At 34.4% G+C, this 5,856-nt stretch overlaps 1 long non-coding RNA gene across 1 annotated transcript; it reads left to right on the top strand.

Moving 5' to 3' along the window:
* Positions 1-209: 209 nt before the first annotated feature.
* Positions 210-2,176, top strand: LOC117438517 (uncharacterized). The gene is made up of 3 exons (XR_004550831.1): positions 210-321; positions 741-839; positions 2,116-2,176. It is a non-coding gene; the product is annotated as an uncharacterized lncRNA (long non-coding RNA).
* Positions 2,177-5,856: the final 3,680 nt, after the last annotated feature.

The raw sequence follows: 5,856 nt of genomic DNA, 5'->3' as shown, positions 1-5,856 counted from the left end.
TGCAAGTAGAGAGAAGCAGATCAAAAGGCTGCAAGAAAAAGAGGCATAGGATTGAAAAATCCATCATAAAAACTCTGCTCATGTTTCAGTCTAATGATGAACAGGCTTGTAAAGTATTCTGAGACCTGTCAAATTTTCCCATCTAAAATCCAGACCTATTTTAAAAAGAATTTTCATAATGAATGTGTCTTTTCCCCCCATCCATAGGCTCAGAGTATTTTCTGAAAAAGTCCTGCAGTGCAGAGGAGTCAAACATTTGATCACATGCAGCAGCACAAGATAGATGGAGTACAGCTGACTCAACAGCTACAGGGGATTTGGGTAAGTGCCCACCATGTCAGGCAATAGAACTTACTAAAATATTGGTAAATATCAAATTATTTGTGACCTTTTAAAGAAAGTTCTTACTTTATCACTTAGACAAATTTAATCTCACTTGGAATTCTTAGTAGGAATAGGTTGCCAGGGAAGACGAATACAAGGAATGGCTAATGAAAACATTCATTAACAAATTAGCATCCAGCTGTGAAGAACTGTGTTTTTGTTTTTAGGGTTTTTTTTGGTTGTTTTTTTTTTTGTGTTTTTTTTTTTTTTTTTTTTTTTTTTTTGTGTGGAACTTAGATTTTACCTGCCAGTATGCAGGCCAGATTCACACTATTAACGTGAGAGGAAGAAGGTTACAAACCCCTTGCAGAGCTGAGGCTATCAATATATGTCAAGCCCACTCATGTTGCTTTCAGAATGGAAACAATCACTTGCTTGAAGGAAACAATGTTATCCAACTTGTGGTGTCAGTCAGCCTATTCCCACAGTCACTGCATTGATGGAGGAAAATTTTGGTAAGTGAGACTTCTTATCTGGCTCCACTGCATTTGAATTACATGGGTTTGCTGATTGGAAATTACATTGTCTCCTGTCACAAAGGTGTCACAAAGGACATAATGATTGCACCACCTTAGTTTATTTTTAAAGTAGTAATAATGATTACATTCTTGAATGAAAATAGTGGGGATTTGAAATCAAGTCTTCAGTTAAACTGATGAACTTATACAGTCCAAATTGTCATAGTTGATATAATTACTTTATGCACTGCAAGGGAAAATTCTATCATGGTTTAAGAGAAACAGAAGATATGAGTGTTGGCCATTCTTGCAAGATCTTGATCAAAGAAAGTTTTTACCAATGTTTTCTTCCAGCTAGGTCTTGGCAGTACCTCTCAATTGAAAAGGACTTCAAACCTTCCTATTAAGTCTAAAATGGCTATTAGAGGAACTTGAAACATGGCAAAAGAAATAGACATAAATGAATCTTTCTATTTCACAATTGAAGTAATTTTTCTTTTCTTTTTTTTTTTTTAATTTTAAAAAGATCTGGTAACAGTGTAAGTGCTCTCTGATTTCACAACATCTATGAAATCCGTGATATTATATACTTTCTTAGATCAAGATATTAGCAGCATTATTTACTGCATATTTGTTTAACTTTTAAGGATTAGATAAGGTTGTACTGTACTGCAGCAGGATTCTACAAATTTGCTGCTTGATTTCTGTTCCTAAAAGTAAGGAAATTGAAGTAATCATGATGGCATAAACCATTGCTGTTTTTTGTCAGGAAAGTCTGATTTTACTGGTAACTTTCAAGGTGCAGTATAATCTACTTGCTAGTGACATCAAGCATTATTTACTGAAGATTTATATTTATATTGCTCTCTTCAAAAGCATAAAAAGAGTAATTAAGTAGAGTGATACTCATTTAGATCTTTATCTGCCCATGTGACTGCTGGGCTCTGGGGGCCAGGCATATAGGATTAAGAGCATCTCATCACTAGATCAGTGTGTTTGAATCCAGACCATGGTTAGAGTCAACTGAAGGCCATTAGCATATGATGAATCCTCAGTGGCCTATATCAAATGATTTGATAGTCTCTGCATATTTGCTCGCCTATAGAACCCCCATAATGATCAATAGTCTGATAAGAACATCTGTAGACTGAATGTGCAAGTCTGGAGAATGTGTTTCAGTGCAGGAACAACCTCTTTTTTTTGAGGATTTAGGGACACTCTCTCTGCATTTCCTACCCAAGACACTTACATGACTATTGCTTTTGTGTTTCAGTCCAAGATGAACCTGGGCTTGTGTTAGTCTCTCAGCAATTTTGAAATCGCACTGTCTCCACTGAAAATTAAAAAGAAATGCAATGTAATATAACTGCATTAGAGAAAAATTGGCCCATTTTGTCTCAGTATTAATTAGATTAATTAAACAATTTCTTAAAAACACTCTAGTGGTGTTCGTTACAGATATGTAATTCTATATGTATTAGCCAGTTTGTAGGAGGGTGCAGCATGGCTGGTGGTTACCTGGTGATCCTTTCTTTGTAATTGGGATGTTTAAAATCTTTACTATAGATATTTTTTAAGTGAAAAGTGGAAAATCCAATATAATTTATGCTTTAGTTTTTATGATGTCAGATATGCAGTGACTTTAATAGGAAAATCTGTGTTTTCAGTAGGTTTATATTCTTGGCATTTCATCTTGAATCCAGCTAAGTTGCACTAAAGATTCTAATTTCTATCACACAAGATTAAAGAAATGTGAAGCTAAGTGCAAAAAGTCAAATTATGTGGATTCTAATGGTTTAAAAGGAGGTCATTTTTGTCCAAGAACCTCCAAATCTGGGCTAGAATGATCTTTTCGGATCACTACAATAACCTTAAAATCTTATACTGAATTTCCTTTATTTTTAATTAGGTCTCTTGATGTCAAAGTTTTCTAATGTAGTCTGAAGAGTGTGAATGAAACAAGACTTTTTCCGAAATTCTTCAATTATGGTCCAAAGTTTTGACCATAAAGCACTTCTTTCAAACATGCTTTCCTTTCAAGTCTGCTCTCACTGACATTCTCCATATCTGTATGAATGTCCTGTGGGAAACAGCGGTTAGCACATGCAGGTTAGAAAAACACAATAGAAATCTGTCTTTCCTTTGAGGCTTAGGAGATGTGATTTTTGTGCATTTTTATGTCAGGAATATTAAATTTATTTGTGCTTTCACATTTTATTGAAGTATCTGGGAACTGTGGAGTCAGAAACATGATTTTGAACAAAAACTAAATTTTTAGCACATCTGTCAAATACATATTTAGGTACATTAGTTGTATGATAAGATGGGCAAGATTTGGAAAATGCTGTCATTTCCTTGGTTAAAATAAATGTCTGGAAAAGTTTCAGTAATATTTTCTGTGACATGCAGGAAGAAAGATCTAAATATCCTACTGAAGTCATCTTTGTTGGACAGCAAAGCAAGTATTCTGTCAATTTAAAGTAAAATCTAATTGTTCTATTACTAAGCATAACTAAAGTAAAATTACTATGGACCAGGATGGGTGGAAGGGGCACATCTGAAGAATATTAGTATTTCACTAGTTGGATATAGGCAAAGTTAGAATAACTCTGATATTTAGCACAGAATAACAGGTAAACAGTTTACTCCATGACTTCAACAGTCCTAAGGGAGTAAGTTTAAATAGATCTTGTAAGTCAAGATCTCTGGCTCCTTCAACAACTAGTTCGGTAGTTTTATGCTTTCATAACTGTATTTCCCTAACAGTTTGTCTCCTTAGAAGGTTTTTTATGCTATTTTATGTAAATCTCTTGGAAATACTTAATATAGTCATATTCTTCATTTGATCACTGTTTCTCTTCTTACCTTGTAAATATTTAGTTAACTTAGTTTCTTTTCAGAACAGATTTCTTTTAATCTCAGTGCAGCCAAGGATTTGTATGTAATGATGCAGACAGGCATACACAAGTATACCGTTTAAAAGCTTATTAGGAATGTTTTTGGAAGGGTTTTTTTTTGTGTTTTGGGTTGTGTTTTGTTTGTTTGTGTTTTTTTTTTTGGGGGGGGGTGGGGGTTGGGGTTTTACTTCATGGGGGTTTGTTTTGTTTTGTTTTTTTTTTTCATCAGTATGGTATACCAGTTAAATTTTCTAGTCTCTGGGCTCGCAAAAAAACAGCCTCAGTTGGAGGTTTTGCATGGCTTGTAAGGCTTCTATTAATCATCCAACATACATATTTAATTCTCACTACCCGTAATAAGATTCACAAAAAAAGACTGGAACCAGATCAAGGTTTTCAAGCATTTTGGTGTTTAGCAGGGTTTAGAATGGTTATTTCATTTAAATTCATAAGCGAGCTATGGATTGTTTCCATATAAATAATTTATGGACTTGAATTTCAGTTGCTGTGTCCCATGTTGGTGAAAATTGTATTTATTTCACTAGTGATACAAGTGATTTTGGTGTGGCTTCCTGTTTGGAAACTGAACCAGAATTTTTAAATTTTAGAACCAAAGCAAAACCATTGTGTATTGCTTTTAAAAAACTGGGCAAAAGCTTGTTCCCCAGTCTCTCATTTTCTTTGGACAGTGTAGGCACCTGCTTGATTCACAGAAACATCTTTGCATTTGAGACTTTAGCTATGATTTAATCTTCATCATTGTAAGCTCCTGTTTGATTCTGATGGAAGTTTGATTAAGGAGGGGCTCCAAGCTTTTGACCCAAAATTTAATTACAAACCTGATACAATATGGAGCTAGTCCCAAGACTCTTATTTTTAAATCTCAGCAATGGAGAGAAATATGTGACTAGTGAATAAACACCAGTCACCTCTAATAATTGACCAAATAATTGACGCTGAAAATTATTTTTATGCCTGACTATGTGTCTGTCTTGCATAGTCTGCAACTGCAAATCTTCATGTTCTGAATAGCTGTTAGAGATAAGTATTAGCTTACCTATATAAACCAAAACTATTTTTGGTGGGGAGAAAGAAAAAGCAACTGCTTTTTCTAGGGTGAACTGTTCTTGGTTTTATTATTTCCTTACAACAAATATAATAATTTAACATTATATGTCTGTTTCGTGTTACCCTCAAATGCTGTAATTTTGGGAAACATGCAAGTCTGTTCATACATTTCCTCTGTCATCAGCTTTAGTCCTCTGCTTAGGAAATTGCTGACCTTCAAGATACATACGTGTGCCTCTGTGTCATGTATATGTCATGTATATACATGTTGTGTGCTTGTCTGCATGTATGTATTTTTTTCAGCTTTGCAGGTTTTGCTTTCTGAAATCAGAAATGTGTAAGAAGAAAAAAGTTATGTTCAAAGTCTTAGCACCAAAGATAATCCACAACCAGAGGGAAACTTTGTAATTGGAAAGTGTCTTAGAGTTCTTCTTATCCCAGGTGCCCTTTTTTTCTGTAACTATCCTTTTGAAAAGAGCCAATTATCACCATTTGGTAAGCTTGTCTTCAAGACAGATGCTGTAAAGTTCCAAGTCCTATTTTATCTGTTTCAGAAGAGCAAAGGCGATGAAGTGGAAAGCAATAGTGAAAATATTATCTGACTATTTTGCATGTACAAGTTGAAAAAAAAAGTTCCACAGAAGAACTTGAGGTAGAGAGATGTAGCCTTCTGGTTTTGTTCACCAAGTTATTTAAAGTGATAGCAAATGATCTCATATGCATCTAGAAACAAGAGGTTCTAGAAGACCTGACAGCAGTACATTTAATGTACTTCACACCTATCCACAGCTTGAATGCAGGTACCAAAGCAAGTGTGGCAGTAAGACGAATGTAAACCAACAACACAAGAAACTATTCTAGACATGTAAAATACATGTATGAAAACACATTTTTCACTAGCTTTGTTATGTGCTTCTTGCATATATAATTTTCTCTCAGAAGTTTTATTTTTTACTATTAACTGGTTTTTGGGTTTGTTATTTTGTTTGTTTTTTAAACTGACACACCCCGTGAATGAAAAATAAAGAACAGAGGATTACAGGATGTTC

Source organism: Melopsittacus undulatus, unplaced genomic scaffold, assembly GCF_012275295.1.
Source record: "Melopsittacus undulatus isolate bMelUnd1 unplaced genomic scaffold, bMelUnd1.mat.Z mat_scaffold_426_arrow_ctg1, whole genome shotgun sequence".
Lineage (NCBI taxonomy): Eukaryota > Metazoa > Chordata > Aves > Psittaciformes > Psittaculidae > Melopsittacus > Melopsittacus undulatus.
Note: the sequence above shows the minus strand (reverse complement) of the source record. Positions and strands in the feature narration are given on the sequence as shown.